General features: G+C 37.5%; 1 protein-coding gene across 27 annotated transcripts in view; it reads right to left on the reverse strand.

Annotated features, from left to right (window-relative positions):
• Window positions 1-24154, reverse strand: part of LOC117424054 (alpha-(1,6)-fucosyltransferase-like) — a 215233-nt gene that overhangs the window by 89872 nt on the left and 101207 nt on the right. For 16 of the 27 annotated variants that reach the window (XM_058991321.1, XM_058991320.1, XM_034040237.3 and 13 more), the window contains one exon: window positions 12123-12198. The exons of the other annotated variants lie outside the window; for them this stretch is intronic. The gene's annotated coding sequence lies outside the window, so the exon portion shown is untranslated. The remainder of the gene's footprint in view (window positions 1-12122; window positions 12199-24154) is intronic. 27 annotated transcript variants of the gene reach the window in all.

Raw genomic sequence — 24154 nt, forward strand, 5'->3', positions numbered from 1 at the left:
TGATAGATAGGATAACAGTGGTAACATTTTTAGATTTTGACAATGGCTTAACGAAGTTTGTCTTCATAGTCAAAGTGACTGTTGCCAACTGGTTTCTTCGCAAATCTTAATCTGCACTGGAAATGTGTATCATCAACAGGCATGTCTATCAAATAATTACAAAACAAACAGAAATATTATTTCATATTCATTTTCACATATGGATGGATAACATGGTCCAGCCATGCTTTGCTACTGACTGCTACAGGGAGTAAAGAGAAACCTCAATTTATAAATTCCTTCAGGGAGTTTCTGTTGTTTTAAATAAAAACGGATACCTGTATGGTATGTTAATAATATTGTGTACAACATCTGAGTGCTAATATATGACGTGGTTGAAACAGTTAACGTTTGTGATTTTAAAAAAAGTCCAGTTATCAGTATCTTTTATACAGCTCCAGACATATTACCATCGTGATATTACTATTGGTATCTGATATTAATTCCTGATTGGAGATCGGGGTTTAAAACCATGAAGCAACAATCACTAAGATAAATGGGTGAATGCAGAGCCCTATACACATGTCTGGTAACATTGCCAGCACATTAGTGCTACAGATTCAGGAACACTATGTTTCAATTCTATTGTGTCGCCCTTGTTTGGCAATGCTGTGGTCTGCAGTAAAACTGGGGCTGCCACCGGTTCCATCTGTAGTCTACAATCCACACATTCCCATTAGGAACGACTTAACCTGTAGCAGCTCCCCTGATAGTAAAATAAAGAATCCTCAGTTCTCCATTGCTTTCCCCCTTTAGTTCCTGGTTTAACACCTGCCCTTGCTCTGCACTCATTAGGTAACGTCCTTCAGCAGTAATAACGAGATTTCTGACAGGAGGCTGCAAGTCCCAATTCAAACCAGTTTTATATTGGTCTGCCTGCTGCAGATGGAAATGAACAGGACTGGGTTCAAATCAGTGTCAACTAGGTCCCATACTGGATGGATGTGTGTCACTAGATCTGCTGCTGTTTGCATAATAAAAATAGACTAGACTGGTACAGTAATCCAACTGCAGTACAAGTACTTTATGTTTGTTAGCCTGCTGTATTGAGCAAATACTTATAATTTCATCAGTCTGAGTGAAACTAATCGTATAATCTTATTAACTCAGAGGATGACAGGAATAAAGATATAATATTTCAAGTAGCTTGTTAGCCAGGGGATATTAGAGAATTCAAAGATGCCTTGATGTTACTGTTGCATAACTGATAATCTCATGGTAGGGTAAAATGGTGACAGTCTTCTGTCGTTTAAAGTCACCTGCAAATACTGTTTGCTGTCCATACCTTAAAATTATGATAAATGCAGTTTGTTTTAAACACTTACCATAAATGATGATGTATTTTTTGCTGAAAATATTGAAAAGGTTTTAAAAATAAACAAAAAAGTAAAATGCACCCCCTGCCACAGCTCTAAATACAAAATCAGAGCCATCAGTATCATGAAAACATTACCATGACTTACATCCATATTCAGTGTACATGCAGAAAGACAGATGGTCAGATTTGCACACTCAACAACTTGTGTTAAAGAATGCTGTAAACAAGTTTTATCACACAAGTGGGCAAGCGGGTCCCTAGAAACTGACACCTCCTTACACCCCAGGTTCTGATCAAGAACTAAAGAATATCCTAACAAAGCACAATTGGACAAGCGACTCTCTGGACGTGTGTGTGTGACATGTGTACAATCACCTACACTATAGCAGGCGCTGGGATAGGCATGATAATAATACAACAGCAAATTAAAGACCAGGTAGTTTGAGAAGTCTAAGATGATCTTTTAGTGTTAATGGCTTTGTGCAGCTGTGATATAAAAGAGGAGTGATTTGAAACATTTTGCACAGACGACCCCCCACTATTGCAATTAATTATGCTAAAGGTTAAACTCCTACTGATTGCAGATATTTGGAAGTGTCACCAAAATGTCAAGCCTCACATAACAAATTACACCGTCCGCACTTCTGCTCTCATACAAACTGCTTAGAAAAACAACGACACATAATTTACATTTGATTGTTTAGTCAGTAACCTTTACCGGTTGTGAGCACAAAGTAGAGAAAGGTTTTTCCTGTTACTACAGCAGCCACGGGGAAATGGTTTTTATATGAGCATTGGTTTAATCTTTGTGCACTGGAATTGAAGAATGACATACAAATTTAATGTTTTATTCTTTTTTTTTTTTAAATCTAGAGACCAATTATTTACCCCTCTTTTTCTCCCCAATTTAGAATGTTCAGTTACAGTCTCTCACCGCAGCAATTCCCCAAAACAGCTCTGGAGGACTGAAGGTCAGTGGACGTCCTCCGATCCCATGACCAAGCCAATTGACTCTTTACACACAGGAGCTTGAATCCTATGGTATTAATGTGTGACACAAAATTCAATGTACAGTCAAACTTGTCTAATCCAGCCCCTCTACAAACTAGCATTTTTTTATAATTCGTCATAATTTGTGGGTCCCGACCAAATCCCTATTAAAATGGAATCCAGCATGATTTGTAAGTCTTGTCTGTCTAAAATCAATGCAAATCTGACTCTGCAGTCTGACACCAAGTCATGTGATCTTTCTTGTCTAAGTTTATAATACAAGTATATTCAGTGAATACGCACATGTCCCGCCAGTAAGGTACAGTAAAATCCTTGTTTACTTTCTGGGGAAAGTAAAAATAATGCAATTCTTGAATTACAGAATACACCTGGACTGTACTTCTACTGTATGTATAATAAGAGTTTTTTTTTTTTTTTTTTTTAAAGTGTTCAAATAGTTTCTCATTTAGAATTTAGATTTTACAGCACCTCTGTAAACCGGGACACTGTATAATTCAGCACAATTCTCCAGTCCCAATCGATGCCACTGTACCTTCAGTAAGGTCACCCCGCTATTAAGGCTACATGTATTTGGTCCCTTGACTGGCCTTAATACGTTAATAACAGGTTTCACTGCATTATTTTCTTTATGTTATTATTATTAATTTATTATTATTATTTATTATTTATTTATTTATTATTTTTGGTCCCCTGGCCCTAGTAGATGATTGAGACATTGAGAAAGACTTCTAAATCATTTAATCTATTCATTGTATTTTTAAATTCAGCACTATTGTTTAATTGTTTAATAGATTATCCCTGTAAATCGGTTTGATAAAGAAAATAAATAATTATATAAACAGAAATAAGAAGGAAAAAAAGACAAGAAAAAACAACTCTGTGCTTATCCAATGAAGTGCTATAATGATGACATTATAGCCGACTCAGACAGCGAAAATAAATCTCATCGCTGACACTTAATGCAAGATAAATTATCCTTTAAAAAAAACACAACAAGCCCAAACAGAAAGACAACTAACACAGAATCCTACATACGTATACAGGAAATATATTTTTTCTGCATTTCCTCATTCTAAGAAACACGACATGTCTCGCTTTAAGCAGATTCCATCCTTTGGCAGTTTTTGCCAAAGTAAAGCAAAACCATTACTGTCACGTCTATCAGTTTTAATAGAAGTGTTGTTTACCAGATGGTTTTGCTGCCCGTTCAGTTCACTATGCGCTCCTGCTGGAATAATATGACTGACGTGAACATGCATTATTGAGCCCTAATGAGCTGAAAGCAAAGACTGTAGGTTGTTGTTTATCCCCTGCCTATAGGAAAAGCAAAAATGTTTAGCATCGTAACTTACATCTCTTGACATACTGAATATGTAATAGCTTTAGTAGTGATAACAGTTGTTTTCCTTCATACTGTGTTAAACTGTACTAAGCCACAGTAAAAGCATGCAAAGTGTTGTAAAGCATAGTAAAAGCACAGTGCAGGTAAACTGGGAACTTCAGTAACACAGTTTTCAATTTAGTGTGTCCAATTATTGTACCATCGTTTTTCTACCCAATTCAGAATGTCCAATAATGTTACCTCAAGGCAGCAACTCCCCACAGCATGAAGTCTGCAGGGGGTTTAAGTTATTCTGGTGGGTTTCTTTCCCATTCCTCAGTGATTCATGACTCTTTAAGAGGCAGCTGAACATGGAAATCTGTCTTCCTGATAAAACAACAGCAATCTGTACAGTCTGGACTGTAACGGGCTTGCACCTGGGAGATGCAGCTTTTATATATTCCACGATACATGTCAGGGATGCCTTTTTGCATTGCAAATTACATCCGCCAGGATGGGACCGTCTGTTTACATGAAAGACTGTGTTGTATGTGTCAGGTATTTCCATTTAGTTTTTTTGGTCCAAACCGAGTGCATATGCTTTACATGTCCACATGGTCAATACTGACCAATCTTGCTTACTGCTGAACAAACAGTATTGTCCACAGCTTTGTTAACTAGACACTAACATTGATTTCAGTTGTATAATCAATTTTTTTCACTTTATTTTCTGTATGCACTGTTAAATGATTTTTTTTCCCTGCCCAGTTTGCAGGCTGATTTTACAGACAAGCCTATTAGGATGACTTGCTCTCTGTTTAAGCCACTGAGTGGAACACAGACTCTGTCAATTAAATCCGCCATGCTGCTGTAGGTATTCATTCGCCAGGGAGTATCTGTGAAATATGAAAAGTTCAACATGGAACTATTTCAAGTTATTCAAGGTTTTACTAAGGGTTAGTGTACCCTAAACATACTGTCATTCTTGTGTGCTTACTGTATTTCCACAAATTGTCTTACTGTGAACCATAGTGAAACATTTAAACAACTTGTATTCAGTGGCAGAAATGACCATGTTCATATCCATTCATAGAACAGAATAAAAAATATATCATGCAAAGAAAATACCTAAATGAAATGCTTTAATGACATGTGATATAAATGACACATTCTACTGTACAGAAGAGTGTGTCTCTCCTGTCTTTAAACAACAGGAACACAAGCATGCTATGCTCCTGGTAGTCTAAAAGTTAAATACTTTTATATAACTGACTAAATTAAAACATATTTTTAATAATCATTAGCAAACAACAATACAAATAAAAAAAAAATGTAAAAGCTTTTCATGAACATTTTTACATCAATCAGACTCCTCAGAATCCCACATCTCTGAAACATGGTTTGCAAAGTTTATGGTTGATAAGGGGGTCACAGCGGCACAAAGAGTTAAATGATCCTATTTGAAGGAGGTGCAATGTAAATGTACTGAAGTCAAGAGAAATTTCTAACTTCAACACACATAACCAAGATCCCACTGCCTGTGCATGCCGGTGCTAATACACATAGTGCTGTCAGCTATCATTGCCTTATTCATCCCATCATTTAAACAGACTGCATGGTACACATTCACTTGCTTACACAGCACAGTGTCAGGAACAGAATGCTGCCTGTGCATCCTCAATTGAGCCATCTTCCAAGGATTCAGCCCTTGTTTGCAATCGTTTTTAAAACCATTGTCTGTCTATTCTGGTCCATTGTGTGTGTCTTTTTAAAACCATTGTCTTTCTGGTGTACTGTGTCTGTATTTTTGTTGCAACATGTTAGATACTGTCAAGCCTTCCCAATATGATCCTTAATGACAATGCAGGCAGACAGCTGTCATGTACAATGACAATGCAATGATTCTGGGTTGAAGGTAGAACAAATAAATGATTCTCTCATCCACCTATCGTGGTATTTTGGTTTCCAATTCTTGTATTGTTTCCATTTTTCACCACACCCTTGAAACGTATTTTTAAAAAGTGTGAGCTCAGCAAGGTTGATTGTAATATTTTCTCTACTAAAGACCATTACCATTACAGTAGTTAGTTCCCCACAAGGGTTTTTTGCATCATCAATGTAAAAGGTAAGAGAGTGAGGATAATTTGATTATTAGTCTCTTCTGCTACACCTGTGCAAGCTTCACTGCTGACAAATGCATTATGATGGGCTAGTTGAGTTAATTGCTATTGCTAACGAGATGCAATTAATTTTTATTACAGGGAAGTACACACAGGTGTTACAGAACCTCCTGCAGTGTTTACAAGAATCGCATTACATTACCTGCTTGTGTCCCGTGCTGTCTGTATAGCAATTTCTTAAATACACATCATGGATCATAAACAACTGGGCAAAACATTTCTCAACATTTATTCGGGTCCATTCGCCTGGAAAAAATCTAATGTCTTCTAAAGACTGCAGTGTATCTAGATCACAGTCCCTGTTGCAACAGTGTTGATTTTCTGTTCCCGCAATATGCCACCCATTTCAATGAGAGTGTCAAGATTGTTGCAGGAGGGAGCATGGATTGGATACACGTGTTGTTTAGAAGAACACTTTCAGAGTAACAGTTGAAAAATAGTAATTCCGTACTTGATTTACTTTTGATGTGTGAATAAAAAAAACATAAAAACAAGGGAATAAGTTAGAAAAAAAATTGCTGCGATATGGACATCAAAGGATAAAGCAAAGGTAAAGTAATATGTTTCTTGTGAGCACTATGGGCGGGGTTCTGTAACACTGGACCTAATAATAAATTAGTCTCTCTCTCTGTGTGGGGAACTAACTAAAAGCATCTTGTCATTGTCTTCAGTACAGAAAATATTGCTATGAACCATGCTGAGCAAACTGACAAATTATTAGAATACGTATTGCTATAGTTTTAAAGCGCAATGTGCAGAAATAGCTATTTTCTTTATTATATTTAAGTCAGATTATCGTACTTGTGTGAACATAATTGTTTCATTAAAAAGAGCAACACAAACTGCTCTCCTGTTACGTATCTTTGGTCTGTATGGGATTTCTTACTGATGTATTTATTACATTCACTAGGGGCAGTGTTGCAGGGGGACAGGTTCATGGTTACACTCTGGTGTACCAGAAGTATTTTAGACATGATTCTCATTGAAGCCACTGGGGCACTTTCAACTTCTGTGATAACTCAAACAGAAATGATTCAAAGTGAATCAAAACAAGAAGAAGAATACATTGCTATCTCTGGGATATAGTTAATCTTTAAATCGTAATGTTATTTCCAGCATGCTTAAATTCGTGAAAAACGTGACACAGACCATGAAATGCATTCTGCACCGTGAAATCTGGTCTGTTTTGTGTACTTTTACCCTGCACTAAAATCCAATGAAGTTACATGTACTGTTACAGGTTCCTGATGCAACTGTTAGCTTGTTTCAATTTAAAAAAGAAAGCTCATCATGAACTGGACAGGATGTATGGATTCACACTTCACAGCAGCCAATAACTGGGCTCTACTCACTGGACATCAGAATAAATGCTCTCAGAAAAACTATACGCGACATCCAGTTAGTAAGAAATTACATCAGTCACATGCCCTCCCTGGGATGTTAGGCAGTTTAGATTGATGGCCTTCAAAGCAAGTTTATATTTTTACAATTATTTATTGCACCAGTCAACCATATCAACCAGTTTTTTATTTTTCTTAAAAATATTTCCCAACATAAAACCAATGTCACCTTACAAAAATTGATTTTGAGTTTCAGTGTTTTAAAATAAAATATCAAACAGAACGTAATTTCAATGTACCATTTGTAATTCAGTAATATGAGAGAATTGGTCAGGGGTCTGAATACTTTTGCAAGGCACAGTATGTATTATTACTAAGCATCGCAGTAGAAAATTCACCTGGCTTTTTTGGAGGGTGGCGTTGAATGATTTCCTCTCGTTGGTTTTACACATGACCCTAGCATACTGGCGGTCAGATCAACCATGGCGACTAATGCAAAAATGGTGCAAAATCTTCTGCACCAAAATGTGATGCATTTGCAACCACAGACCACACTTCTCACCTCCAGTCACAGGAATTAGAAACATATAATGATAAGTGTCAGATACTTGGAATTTGTGACCCCTACTGCACACCCCCAGTGCTTTTTACTACGTGATTTGCTGTGTAAACACCATTCTAGTTTATGTTTTCCTTTAAAAAACTTTACTTACATGTTACCAATTAAGAAAATATACATTTTCAACAGTTTGTTTAAAAATACAGTCCTAATATGAATTACATACAGTATTGCAAAATCAGCTTCAGCGAGTGACAGCTGAACTGCTAAGCTAAGAGACTGTACTAAAAGGACTATGCTGTGCAAAAATGAGAACAGCATTAACAGTATGTTAAGGTACGTGCATAATGATTTCTGTTCAGTTTTCAAGTAGCCTAAAATTACATGTAGATGAATGCAGTTTTCATGATTGTGCATTTAAATATGTAATTAACTGATGGTTCCCTGATTTCATATTGAAGTTCAGTAAAATAATTAATGTAGAATAATGCATTCTGTTAACGGTAAAGTCCTTACATAAAACTTTAACGGTAAAGTTTTATGTAAGGACTGGGAGTCACCAACCTGCTTAAGTGCAATCTCCATTTAAGTGTATAAATATTCCAGAAAAATCAGTTAGACAATTAAGCGTGCTACACTTAATAATAATAAAATAATAATAATAATAATAATAATAATAATAATAATAATAATAATAATAATAATAATGTAAGACCAGAACTAACTACCAGTAATATGCTGCTGATACTAAACTTTTATGAACTGCTGACTACACAAACGTGTGTACTGAGTTGGAGTCCAGTCAGAAGGATTCCTGCAGAAGGATACTCAGAGTTGTTCTCCTCACATCCCAGGGAGGGCACGTGACTGAGGTCATTTCTTACTAACTGGATGTCGCTCATAGTTTTTCTAAGAGTACTTGCATTTATTCTGATTTCCACAAATGTGCCTTCTGCGGATGAAACATTAAATCTGCTGAACATTGCTGTTTGTCTTGGTACTGACAGTGTTTTGTTATGTTGAAGTACTGGTGGCAGCATTTGTTTTTAAAAACTGAGGTTAGCAGTTTTATCATGAACCTTATTATAGTCGGGTCTGGCGCCATCACCGTGCATAATAAGCAAAAGACAGAAGTTTATAGGACAATTATCGTTCCCCATGTATACTATTACTACTACTAAGAAGAAGAAGAAGAAGAAGAAAATTGTATACAACTTTATTTAGCGTTTAACGTTTGTGATGAAACTGAATTAGATATTGAAAGATGTATTTGAAGATTTCCACAAGATGAAGGGGTCTCAACAGACCAATGGGGACTTGGAGATTGATTAAATAATTTAACTGCATCCTTTATATAGCCCACTCTAACTGGAGCACCTCGCCCATGACATCAAAGTGCCTTAAAGCAACAGATTTGCAAGCCCCCAAGGGATCTGGGATTTCTACAAAGATTCTTTGAAGATTCGCTGTCAGATAATAATTACAGCATTTAAAATAGCCACTATCATTTGCACATATACTGAACAGCAAAAATACTAAAAGAAACGCATACAATTCTTTGACAACATTTAAATAAAGTTAAGCTGTTTATTTATTTATTTTTTACATTTTTGTAAATATTGAATAATGTATACTTTTGAGTAAAAAGCTTTGAAAATCAGCCTCATGGAGAAAGACATCTAATCAAAATGCCTGTCAAGTTTCTTTTAGTATCCCTTCATTACAAACAGAAAAACATTCATCTCCTTGTATGGATTTCATTTTGACCAAAAATTCACTTTCTCTCCAGTCTAGTTAATCTGCCGCTACCACACTGTGGTGAGGTCATACTCTAGTTCTACCATAACGTTCCTGTAAAGACAGTCACATTACTCTAGCTTGGAACTAACTACTGTGACTCTCTATCAGAGGCAAGCAAGGCTGCTATAAGGGAAAGGAAGAATTATTCCTGCTTGCAGCTGAAACTAAACTAGTGAATGTAAACAAAATGAACAGCCTCAGGAATCAAACTGAAGTAAAAAATTGAAGTGTGGGATCTGCAGCTTTAAACCTCTATGCTTTGAAATCCCTTCCTGCTTCTCCTGTACATTCACACAACACTTACACTCATTCCACATATATGCTGTAGAATAGGATTAATTACAGAAACATACAGCTGCACTTTTTAATGCTATTAATAGGTCATTCTAAGCGGGGGCAGGAAAAAGTGTAACATTTTGATTTCACATTTAGAAGACGGATTTGGTTTCGAGACCTAAAGGCAAAGCTAGTGTTGATTTGTTTGGTAGGCCTGTTCCAGCAGAGTCCAGTTACAGAACACCTAAATGTATACTCTGTAACAGGAAAACTATTTCAAACCACTACTAGTATCATAGATCTCACACTTTACTATACCCTCTGCATGTCTTCACATGTATTATTTACATTGACGTATCCGTCACACTCATCCCGACACAGCTGTAAATACAAAATTAGAGTCACCCATAACATGAAATACTACAAAAATATATATATATATATACAAAAACTGACAAGAATGTCCAAAGCAACTTTCTTCACAATTAAATAAGGGATGGATAGACAGGCATCCATGCTGTGGATTGTGATTAATACATTGTGCTAAAGAATGTCCTTTTCAAGTTTCATCACAACTGGAGAAGTACGCCTGCACTATATCCCCTAGTGGTGAGATGCAGCCGCAGGAGGGATAATAAGGCTACCTCATGACTATCTTACACAGAAGGGAATTGTATGACCAAGTGCACACTGTTTTATTATTCTAAACGAATAGCAACTGTTTTTACTGCTACATTTATGAAAAGTACACTTTTGACAAAGCTGGATTAAAGTATGTGACTGCAGCTCATTTTCTGTACCCTTGGTGGATCTATTTAGATTTAATGTCAGCCTACCCTTTGAAAGACATCAAAGTTCATCAACTGGAGAGAACAAAATGAGTAAATAAATTATACATACACGTTTATTTAACATTATTCCAAGTGTGTTCTCCTTGGGATTAATTATAGAGATATATTGAAAAGGGTTGATGAAATGAGGCTGGTCGTTTTTTGAATACTGATTCTTTTTCTGTACAAATTCAGAATAATGCCTTTGCTACTGCGGGAAAGAAAGCACTTTGCTGACTTATTATAGGTATTGAAGGGCAAATCTTATCACTTGCTGAACACATGGTCAACCCTCACAGCACTCTCCTCAACTGATCAAAGCGCTTGCTAATGAAATAATTCCTTACATCTTACCTGCCACAAACTTCCATTCACTAAAAGGTATTTTGAAAGAAGCACACACTATTTATTATTTATATCTGTTGCTATCACTGGGATAGATTCATTTGAACTATGGGGCTGTTTTACTTTCTGTACCAAATAACACAAACAATGAGAACTGTGTGCAATAATTGATTGCACACTGCATAGGATGTCATCTGTTATATTCGTCTCAGTTGCTGTCCGTTTTGTTATTTAGTATGTTTAAAAAAAGCTCTCAAACTGCATGCCGTACTGTGGAAAGGACAGCGTCGCTGGCAAGTTGCATTACTCCCACGAAGTAGACCCAGAGACAGAAGCTGCAGTTTAAGCGCTAGTGTGCACTTTTATTCACAGTAACAAACAACTGCCCAACACACAAAACAAACAACGAACAAACAGGAACACAAACAGTGGCCAAAATAAACTGTTTGAGACAACAAAACTACTACACATTCGCTCTATAATTTTCCAGACACCGTATATCTCCCATCGCTCCATAAAAAGAGGACGGCTTTGAGCCTTGTCTGTTGTGAGGTGGTCACTTGCTGTTGAGACACTGAAGAGGCGGCAGCATGTTCTTGGTATGTGTGTTTATTCAACTCCCCTGTCTGGCAAAGGAAGTATGTTTACAAGGCCCATTTTCCCAGAGCTGAAAGTTGCATGGCTTACATCATTACTATAATCACTTCATATCAATACATCAATTTTGAGGTTGTATTGGTATTTAGCTAATTAAACTCATGTAGTGCACCTAAGCATTTTCATCTATATGATTCTGAGGCCCAAGCAGACAATCCCTACACACAAACTACATGCAACTACATTATTCACAGTACAGAAATAACAGAAGAGCAGTAAAAAGGTCCACACTAACCGATGTACCATGTTCCTCTGCAATATTCTGCCCCTAGTGCAGATACACCAGCTTTGTGTTGACTAAAACATAGTGAATCTAAAACCCAAGAAGAATACATTCATTCTGATAACTCTCATATTTCATACCTATAACAAGACGCTTTTTAACTACCATCATAACACCATACCTGTGTTCTATTGCTAGCTAATATATTCTACTCTATCCTTACCTTGTCTGTGTTTCCACAATTCTCTCTTCCTCCTCTCTCCCCTTCTCTTTTTACCTCTGTCCGTAACCCTGTCAAACTATAGAAAAGGCATTCCATTAAATCCAGGCTATACAACAAGGGTACAGCATTATATTGGATAAATAGTAAAACCAAATTGTGAATTCAAAGTTTGTAGTCACGTCAAGGTAAGTTTTGAAGAAGCCTAATATCAACCTAACCAACATCTTATCACCCCTTTGAAATGTCCCGGATTGAATATACTGGACGATATCGCTTTGTTTAGAATCACACTTAATAAAAGCAGATGATCTGAAAGTTTACAGTACTGAAATGTTCTGACTTATAGCTTACAGAGCACTGCATTGCGTATGTTTACAGGGTTGTTACGTTTTTTAATTATTACAATGTGTTAGTGAAGTACACTATACTGATTTAAAATAAATGTTATTAATAATCAGTATTTTAGTATATTACAGGGTTCCTAGCAGAACAATAATACTTGTTGTATCAACACTACTGATCAAGTAAACTCCACTTATTGTCACCATTTTTGCTAAGTCAGTTTAGGATATATTCACACTTTTATAAGAAAAACCTAGGGGTAGATACTGTATTAGCGCAGGTTAATAAATGGAGACACCAAACTCTTGCAGGATGCAGATTCAATGTCCAGGGTGCTAATGAACCTGTCAAAGTTAAATCGCTCAAACTCCTAGAAACATGTTCCACATTTGAATAATAAACTCTTTTAAATTCATGACTTTCCGAAAAAGGAAATCTACAATTTAAGTAGCCTGGTAATCAAGTTCTAAATTATGTTAACTGAATTAACATGAAAAAACTGAAAATCTGATTTTCAATGCATTTATGCACTGTCATGTTTTTACAAAATAGATGCAGACTTTTTTTTTTTTTGGCTGAAAATCATTTTTTATTCCGTGTCCAAAATTGTAGTCTCTCTCTTGCACTGTAAAGAAGTGCTAGACAAGGCTTGGAAATCACATTTCTCAACTCATACTTGCACCTCAACATAATAACTGCAACAGCTCCCTTTCTTGTGCTAAAGATATTTGTGTGGTTACCTGTGTTTTCTTTATTAATGCACTATAGATTTTTAACAATTCAACTGCTGCTTCCTGGCACCTAATCCATTTCTTGTGTGGTAGGTCTGTCTTTTCTTAACACAGGAAATTATTAGGTACCAGGAATCAACAGGTAATATAACAGGGCATGCAGAAGTGTCTTAACCACAATGCAAAAGAGCCGGGCTCGTCTGCATCATGGTTTTAGAGCTTTTAACCTCCTCTCTTCTCACAGACAGGGGATAGGACAGAATCCATAATGGCAGTGTATTGCACAACACCGCCTGTTACAATAAGACGTTCAAAATCAGAAAGAATTGTAATGAGCTCTTCACAACCTAGTAGAAGACTACCTTGAATTCAAGAAACTGCAATGCAGGTGCATGCTGAGATGCACCGGCATTGCAGTTTCTTGAATTCAAGGTAGTCTTCTGCTAGGTAGTCTTCTGCTAGCACCATTCTCCACACTGAGACCTGAATGAACCTGCTTGCAGAGGGGAGGGGAGGGCAACCATTGGAACAACACAGTACTCCTCAAGAATGGTGTTCAGAACGGGGCTTGTGGCAGTGGAAACACAGCTTATGTAGTTGATGAATGTTATACATGATTTAATGGGAAGATTTAAACTACCAATGCATTCACACTTTCTCCTGAAGCAAAGCTGTTTTCTTTACCTAGTAGTAAAGATTTGCTTCCCACAATAGGCCATATTACTCCAGTCTATGATTAACTCCTATTTTGAAAGAGGTAAAACACCTGTTAAATGTATACATTTAGAATCAAACAACAAGGCAATATATTTCATATTCTCTTAAGCACTCTATTGGCCCTATTTAGCAACGTTCACAAACCCCTAAGCCAATCGCAAAATACTTTTGCAGACAGTTAGCGCACCAAAATCAGACGCACACGTGAGCAAACAGACTTTGCCCACCTACCGTGTTTTAGTGTCCACCCAGCAAGTCAGCGATAGTGCTAGACATGGGCTGAACTTTTGGGGAGTGTCCTCATTTACATACAGATGTAGCGATTTAGCAAACCATCAACAGTGTTAGCATTTGCGTTTCAATTGACATGTGAAACCTAGGTCTAAACTGTGTGCAAATTACATGGTCGACTATAAATACCGCTGCAACTACCAGGGAAGCAGGCAAAGAAAATAGAGAGAGAAAAAAGAGAAATAAAAGAAATATGGATGCGCACTGGATTTCTACGTGGCCAGACAAAGAGAGAGGAGGAGGCGTCCTCAAATATTTAGAAATCATCTATTATCTGAGTCTGTCTGACACACAATGTTTTCAGCAATTTTGCCTCAACACACAAACAATCACTGACATCTGCCAACTGCTTCAGGCTGACCTGGAAGGAGACATGCGGAGAGGACACTGTGTGCCTGTAGCATAAGGGTACCCGCTGCACTAGCATTGTATGCCACTGGCTCGTTCCAATGTACTGTGGGTTTCTGTAAAGCCATAAATATTTGTGACCAAAATATATGGTGAATCACACCCATAAAGCCTATTTTGCTCCAGAAATGTTGGCTATCTGTTGCAATATACAAAGTATGTATTGTTAGTGGAATTTGATTTTGTGCCAAAAATGTTTACATTTTTTTTCATACATGAAAAACGCATAACAAAAGGCTAGCAAATATTTATGGCTTTACAGTATACTGCAGACATGAGCCAGTTGGCTGCGCAATGCGAGATGTACCAGCAGATTTAGTAAAGCGGGCAGGAGAATTCATCCATTTCTCTCTCTCATGAACTGCAACTAAATACAAGCAGTGTTTTCTTGGGAGGTATGGGTTTCCTGGTGTCCTGGGAGCCACTGTTGGAACAGATGTGCAGCTACACGCACCAACACAGAATAGGCACCTCTACATAAATCGTAAGGGGACCTATTCTGTCAACGTGCAAGCAGTGTGTGATGCCAATCACACATGTGTATTCAAACCATCCTCACTAATTCGCAGGTGGCAGCTCCGTTTCAGCGGGATGACAGTATGAGAGGCTGGTTGATAGGAGACAACGTGAATCCACTGAAGCAGTGGCTACTGACACTGCTGCTCAACCCCATGACCCCTGCCAAACAGAGGTATAACCATATCTTTAAATGTGCTCGTACTGTAATTAAGCGAACATTTGGAACCCTCAAAATGCGATTCCGATGTTTGGATGTCTCTGGGGGAACACTACAGTACACTCCTCAGAAGGCTAGCAATATCATCCTGGCTTGTTGTGTTTTACATAACATAGATCTCCATAATGGATGTTGAACTGACAGAGGAAAGATTACAGGGTTTGAGAAGCAGATGCTGAACTTGAAGCCCCAGCGGTGGTGGTTGCAAATGCTGCAAGTGCCAGGCAGGTCAGACAAAGCCTTTTTATTTCATATTCACTCTCCACCTCCAGGCTGCTAAAAAAAAAAAAAATCGTAACCTTGCTTGAGGGGCTTGGTCATCCTCCTCACTTGGACTGCTGGACATTTTTATTTTTTTTGCTCTTTTGTCTTTCTTCTTTTTTTGGGGTTTCAAAATGCCATCCGTTCGCCAACGCAGACACACAGGTGCTCTTAAAGGGAAAGTTGAATCCTTATTGGTTGTAACCTTACTCCCCCCACTATGCTTTGATTGGCTGGGCGCATGATTTGCTATTTGAAATGCGTTAGCCCCGAGTTTTCGTGCACTATTGCGTCGGTTCGCTAACGCTGTCATTTTTGCCCTTGCGAAAGTGGCTGCGCACATATTTGCTAAATAGGGCCCTATGGTTTTTGTTTTTCATTTGTAACATTAACATGATTTTTTCTCCTTTCACATAATAGGTCATTAAAGAATGGAGGAAATGCTTTGGAAATGTGTCCCTTCGTGTCTTATGTGGACTTAAATGATGATAAACTGTTTCTTTTCAGCAGCTTTTGCCTAGTTCAAGGTTAAATATGCTTAATGATTAGCTCTCAGACCAGTATTGATTTAATGTCCAGTGTCCAGGCCTCTTAATTAAATTACTGATGTACTCTCCATTTGTTCAACCCATTCTCAGCTGTGTTGAAACTATACATTTCACTGTTGGCACCACACAATGCACAAAGCCCATTTACACGCTGTTAATGCTGAAATTGGTGAATGACTCTGTGTCACAGCAAGTTCAGGCAGTGTCTGCCAGAACAATCATAAAGCATAGCCTTTCCAGCATCCTTCTGGAAAGACACCGGCATCAAAAGATTGGTTTTGAGATTAAAGCAGTTATCCAGTAGCAGAAAGAGGTTTAAACCTGCAAACACATTGACAAAATGACTGTTTTACTGTGATTTACAATTGATTTGATGAAGATTTTTAGAAGCGTGTTAATAATTTATGGCTTTAGCATTGATGCATGGTTTCCTAAAAGACATGACGGATCTATGACATTCTAAATTATTGCAGTAGTGCTGTTATTTTGTGCTGAGTAAAACATTATTCTATTTTACAGGCTTATATTTTCTATTTGAAATAAATAAACAAATCATTAAGTCAGATCATTGCACAATTTACTTCAAAATATTTCTTGCCTAACAATCAGTACGTTTCCATGAGATCAAGTTTTCAGAAATCGAATGTATTCGGAAAACTGAATCAGGAAATTCATTTTCTGAAAACGACACTTCTGTGTTTACATGACTTGGAATAGATAATTCCGTTACATTTCCGATTAATTCAACTGTGTACATGGATTTAATTTTTCGGGAAACGTTTTTGAGCATTTGTGCATATGCAGTAGCGACTAGGATGGGAACAGACAGGGCTTGGTTCAGTCTGCAGTAAGACTGAGGCATGAATTGTCAGGTATTTTAGATTTAACAAAGTTGACATTCTTATGCTGTATTTCATAGTCAGAAAAGTGAATTAACCCATTTCCTTCTGGTTTTAAACAAAAGCACTGTTCTGGAGTTTTAATGTGTTGAGGCATCCTGAGCACTGCTCCAACCAATCAAATAACAGCACAGACGGGAATCACCGTGAGCGCTGCACCGGACTGCTCCAATCAAATAACAGCACAGACAGAAATCACCCTGAGCACTGCACCTCGATTGCAAAGCAGTCAACTGCACCAGGAGGGGCAGTGAACACAAAATAAGGTCAACTGATCCATAAACCAGGGCGGAAATGAACCCAAAATACAATAAGCTGCACCATGAACCAAAATCAGTACCAGTCTCCTGTGTTTTATTTCCTTTTTTTTGGGGGGGGGGTGTTTATCGGTTAAAACTTTAACCCTACATATGATCCATCTTACTGGGTGGCATGCTCCTGTGCATGCGGTTAGTTAACTCTGAAGCACAAAATATGAACACGAAAAAGGACAGCAAAAATGTCACAGCATGGTTTCAATACGGCCACCTTTTCAACACAATTCAGCACTCTACTTCGGCTAGATAAGCCACAGACACTATGCTAGCCCTGGCACATTTATACCCAATATATCTCCAATGTATTTCTCATACAAGGTGCGCAGCAATAATCAAAAAGCATCTCCTATTTCTTGTCACTTAAAGCCCATTTTAATTCAGTCAGTGATTGAGTTTGTGGACTGCACCAGGTTCGTATGCCCTGTAGTTTATTGAATAAGATCAAAGATATTGACACTCACTGGTTCGGAATTACTTTTGGGCAAACAAAACAGCAGTTTATTAAGAATAAGATGCTTGAAACAACATTTAATAAACACATTAAGCAGTAGTTTATTGACCACAGTTAGTAATAAAACATTGACAATGTTGTTTCAATAGGAAACAACATTGTCCTAATAGCAGTGAGGTGGCAGCACAGTAAATTTAATGCATCAATGCAATTCTTAAGATTCAGACTCCATGAATTTAAGTACAGCATACGCACATTTCTTTTCTTTATATGAACACAGCTTTTCGCCATCCTTCTGTTTAATTTGAAACACGGAATTGTCAGAAGCACAATGGAGACTATTCAAAGAAAGACTCATACTGTGCCTGACAGGAATAATAATGATCCGAACAGCACACGAGTTCCCAGGCTTTGCCCCAGAATTATGAATCTAGACAGCCTATAATCTACTGAATTATTCAAGCATTGATGTAAACGGTCTGCTTAGATTTATAGCAATGCCACTGTTATCGCTGAATGCCCGGTGCCTTCCTAAGTGGTTAGGCTCTGATGTTTTTTAGCAGCCGAGCTCAATAGATGAAATGCATTTCATGTCATAACAAGCTGTCTCCAGTAGGTAAATGGTTATGCTCTTTCCCCCCCAACATAGACTGTGTGACTAAAGTTCTCTCTGCATTAAATCCCTGGTATGCGTGTCACAAACAGCAAGTGCTTCTAAAACGCTGTGTAATTGGCAAAATGGAGGAAAAATTAACACTAGCTAACATTTACTGTGCAGAGAGTGAGAGACAGTGAGTAAATCAAACCCTTTAAGAAAATAATGCAACTGTGTTTGCCAGTGGAACAATTCTGTCTCTGGTAACAGACTATTGGGGTCTGCAGCTCTCTGTGTCTGATAATACAACTACAGGCTCTGAACTAGCTCCAAGGAATGTAACTATTTCAGCAAATATGAGTCTTGCATAAAACATCATAGTATAAAATGCAATATAGAATACAATACAATATAGAGTATACTGCACACCTTGTTCTGGGTATACAGTATATAACACTCAAACTCTACCATTAGGTCCTAATTCACTGGTGTTGGTTTGCAAGAGTTCTGCATGGTTTATCTTTGTGTCCATTAGAATGCAGACACGTTGTGGTTTGTGTCTTTCCATTCCCTGCATGTAGTTTTAGCAGGGATACAGTTTTCATGATCCATTGTGCTTTTCTTGTACTGACCATTATATAGGAAAAACGCAATCTATAATTAAATAATGTATAACCTCCTACTGCTGCAAACACCAAAACTGGGCGACCTAACGTCAAGCAGGTCTTAAAAGGGGCGTGCATGTCTCCATACAGCTGGACTACTCTTTGGAGGCATGAAAACAAACTGAGCCATCAACAAAGCCTGCTTTCCGATACGTGCAGTTTAAGGTTAAACTATGGCAGAATCAGGATCGACGCTAAACTGTGTAAAATTGAACATGAAACAGTGAAGCCCTTTGGATACTATATTATTTTATTAATAGCAGAGCTTTCTCCAGTTCATAGACTTTGTGTAGATACAATCCCTTCCTATTCATTATTCATATACTATAGCCAATCCAGCATTTTAAAGAGGACAGCTACTGGCAGTATTGTGAAGGTCACTTCTGTTTCCTTAACTTTCAGGCACAACTTTTACCCGGGACTTCTGGGCAACTAGAACATGCAAGAACTAACCAAACGACCTAGATCCAAAAGTTCCTGGTCATGTCAGACTCAATGTGCCAAACATTTGAAATTTAGGAGGAGCAGCCCTGTCTTTTCTGTCTGAAGAGTAAAAGTACAGGGTCGTTTATAAAGTTAGCCAAAACTACTGGTGTGGAAATCATTAGAGGTGGAACAGTGAAACGTGATGCTTGCAGACACCAAATAATGGACAGCAAGACTTGCACCAGGGGTCATATTAAACAAATACTGACTGGGGTTGGGGCTTAAAGTAAAAAACTAGGGGGTTGAAAAGGGGACAAACACTCATCTTTTTTTGCTCATTAGAGGTTTTCAAGCCAAGGGGAGCCATTTTCAGTATGAGGTGAAATCAGCAGCCAATATCTTTTTAACTATTTTGACTGCAGGACTTAACTTTTCAGTCATGTTATTAAGTGTTCAGAATTCTTTCACTTTAAATATTCCAGTTCTGGATGTGCCACACCATGAGAGCTGTGAATAACGATACACACGTGTCTAAATGTGTTTAATGTAATTGATATTGCTTCTCTTAACATGATTTAAAGATAATCCCATTTGCTACTTGTACACACAGAGGTGTGGATTCCAGTGTAGTTCTCTGATTGTTTTTCTTTTCTTTTCTGTTGAAGTTACTCTTAACGCATCACTTGTTTCACTTCCTTGAGTCACTTCCTCCACCTATGTGATTTGTCAAGTTTGGCCAATAAGCAATATTAACCTGTGCTGACAGACTCTCAAATCCAGCTGCTTTGATTTCTGGGCCAGCATCAAATGGAAACTGACAAAAATTGAAGTTTTGTTTGATTTTCACTTTAGACTGACAGTAACATATATACAGTAGTGTGCACATTTACTGGAATACCTCAAGATGTGTCATTTACATCCTTTATATACCTACCTGCATGAAAACCTCTGGGTGTGAGAATTTCAATTTTCAATCAATAATCAGTGATACAGAAACACAAATGTGTGAAAATGTTAGACCACTTTGTGCTTTAATTAGGCATCTTAAACAACTTCTAAAAAGTCTCATGCATTTTACCATGTGTTGCTCCTTTTCTCTTACTATTTTAAATTAATTGCATGTGCGGCCTATTAAAGTCATCAATTAAATTAGACAATCACTAATTTGCCTATTTTGACAAGACTTTCAGTTACAGTAGTTTGATTCCTAAACAACAGAAGCAGCAGGGTGTTCTAATACATTTGCACACGACTGTAGTTTGTTTTCCTTTGGACCTGTTTGGCTCAAAATGCAAGACTGTTTGCTCGATGGGACTATTCCTGCCTTCTCAGGACAATGTAAAGGGGAGGTAAGAAGTTTAGCTACTGAATTCACTCCAGAGATTGGACCATATTGACAACTGTTGCAGTACAAGGCGCTAAATGGTTATGAGCCTGCAGTCAGTGCATGAGTCTTGTTTCTATCTGTAGTGCTTTGCTTGATGTTCAGATTGTGACCAGAGTGCCATTCACACCATTCCCTTACAGTCAGTTTGGAGATTTACACACTGTTTCCACAGTCCCAAGCAAGCTGTGGGACCGTGCGGCACATTTCAACTAGCATTGCTGCAGGGCTGTACCACAACCAGGCCGTGCAGCTTCAGCTTCTCAAGATATATGAATGTGGTCTCAGCTGAACAAAGCTGCCATGCAGTCGAGGTCCACAGTGCATTGCACTATTAATCTTAAAAACACTGTGGTTTACTGCTTGAAAACTACAGGCCGCTGTTCTTAAGGTCGAAACAACATGTTCGTTATTACTTTTAACCTCCGTGGTCAACGAATAAAAAATAAAAATGAAGAAATTCTGACATCATCTCTGGGTTTCTGTTCATGAGTGCGGACATCTGAAATGTTACAGTTTATCGTTACTGTGAGATCAACACACCTGATTGGTACAACTTGAGGAGGGGGTTTAAATTAACCACCCAGCTGCTTATCCTGCAATTTCCACGCGGAGCACAAGCGAGTCCAAATTTATCACTCCCGGGAGAATATAATTTTCCTAAACTGATATCAAAAATACCTTGGAACTAAATCAGATGCCACATGCCCATTTCTGCATGGAGCAATATTCAAAATACCCGCAATAAAACCTGAATTTAAACATCCCCTCTTGAAAACCACTAAGTACAGTCAGCATTTTATTTTCCAAAGATTTTACAAGAACATTATCTAATATATTAAATGTATAGTGGTCTTACTGATATTACTGAATGCAAACATGCTTTCCTACTGGCTACAACATATGCAAATATTTATCTGAATTTGTGGCTGACTTGAAGAGTTCAAAACCGTTGCAAAAATGTTCATTACTTAAACAAGCTCTGGATTGTTAATATGCTCAGCCCAGGCATATTAGCAATAACCCAGGGTGCATTGCTGCTCTGGTGTATGTATATTTGCATTTGTTTTGACAGAGCCTTGGAATGTAAATTTCAATCTATCTCAAATTAAAGACTGGAAATATTGGATCCTTTTTTTCTTCAAATTGAAATATATTTACAAATATTGAGGGAGGTATCAATAAATACCGAGCATACAAGTAGAATGTAATTCCACATTGTGCCAACTTATATCACTGCCATATAGTAACGCTACGAGCAACCAAACTAGAATGATATTAAGCTACCAAATGCAGTTTTATTTCAAAACAAAGACCACACAAAGAAGAAGGAGTATTATTAAATACACTGGCATTTTTCATCTACTTCAAAAAGACCCTAAGAATTGAATTTCAAAAGAAAAACTCCAAACCTATCAAAGGACGCTGGGTTTATAATCAGGTTGAGCACTTATTAGGTTCTCATCGCACTCCAGGTGACTGAGTGCTGTAGTGATTACCTTGGCAACAAGTTGTCAAGGTTATAATTATGCCCAACTGCTTGGTATTGGAGTGGAATAGAAAATCATGACTCACTGGAAAGGCCCGCACCAAACAAGCACTAAATGAGAAGCTGTAAGCCATCCGCCTTTTTAAAAATGGTATTTCTGTGCTGCGGAAGAAACAGGGGGGAAATGATTAAACACAGCCCTAAAAGTACATCTTTAGACTGCAAAATTATTTCAACCCTAAAAAAAAAAAAAAAAACAAGAGACTGAGAAATCGATAAAAACTTCTCAGCGGAACTGGTTTCACTACTGAATTTCTTTGTAGTTCTATTGCATTTCAGTTATATAGTTTTACCCTAGAAGTGTTGATAGAATAGCCTATGCGACGGTTGCCTTGTAGTTGTTTGTAGCCTTAAAAATGCTGTTAAATGCAGGTGTAGTGCTGCAGGGCTGGCAGGGAGCGCCAAGCCCTCACTTCTTGGGCAGGGAGAGCATCGCTTCCATACTTCACGTGGAGAATATTGAACTGTTTTGCTCCTATTAATATAAGGAGATATATATAATTGTGTGTATAACCCATACAAATAAGCAAAGAATTCAATAACCGTAAGAAACCCTTGAGATAAATAATGAAACAGTTTGAATACAGCGTGCCTGGTCTAGAATAATGTGTAAGAGAGGTGAAGGGAAACTGTATCAACGCTGTGCTGAGGTGTCAGCGTGTTACAATTAGATGTAATAATTGGAACAGTTCTTATTTTTAGACCCATATATCAAAAATCAAGTAGATAAAAGAAACTAAACATGTATTAAAAGATAAAACTCAATCGCAACAAACAAATAAAGGGTACATGTGGCCTTACACAGATCTTTTTTTGCAAACGGATGCACTTCTGTTTCAAAACCTCAGTCTCATTCGCTCTTAAGCGGCTGCAATAGGACAGTGAGACGAGCTGATTCTAGATTTGGGTTAATGAGGATTGAATACTCTTTGAAACTGCAAACAGTTCTTCTTTTTTTTTTATAGAAAATAATGGGTTACCTTATTCTCATTAGTTATTGTATTTTATCTTGCTCTTAATTGTATTAATACTTGTACTGTGATTCATGAAATGTATTTTTTGTTTACCACTGTAAGTCGCCCTGGGTAAGGGCGTCTGCTAAGAAAGAAATAAATAATAATAATAATAATAATAATAATAATAATTAGTACAGCTAACGCAATACTCCATCACACCAAGGAGAAAGAGAGAAACAATCTTCTGCTCTGTAACATGCAATACTTATTTCAGATATTTATGTATGCTTATGTATTCGCAGGTATCTTTTGGGTAATGTAAATTGAGATACAAAAGAATATGAAACTTGACAAACATTGGTCAGGCAGTGAACTACAAAGAAACAGGGAAAACATCAGACGATAAAAATCCTGGCCAGATTGCAAATTATTGTGCTTCTGGAGGAGTTGTATTATAAAGACTTACCATTGATATTATACAATTATAAAGATATACCATTAATATTATAAATTGAACTGCTGTAGGTCAATCCAACTAAAGTGGCCCAAAGGGGTTTGCTCGACCCCTTGCGTGAATTCATTTTTGTTGGAAAGCCCTTGAAACATGTATTTTTTTTTTTTATCCCATTAAGTTACAACTTACCCAGGTGGCTTGTGGGTGACGTCAGACCAGGAAATGGACACAGACAGGACTGCGAGGGGAAGCGCTGATGCGTGTGTTTATTATAAATAAAATATTTAAACAAACAAAACAAA

Source organism: Acipenser ruthenus, chromosome 18 (assembly GCF_902713425.1).
Source record: "Acipenser ruthenus chromosome 18, fAciRut3.2 maternal haplotype, whole genome shotgun sequence".
NCBI classification, from domain to species: Eukaryota; Metazoa; Chordata; class Actinopteri; order Acipenseriformes; family Acipenseridae; genus Acipenser; species Acipenser ruthenus.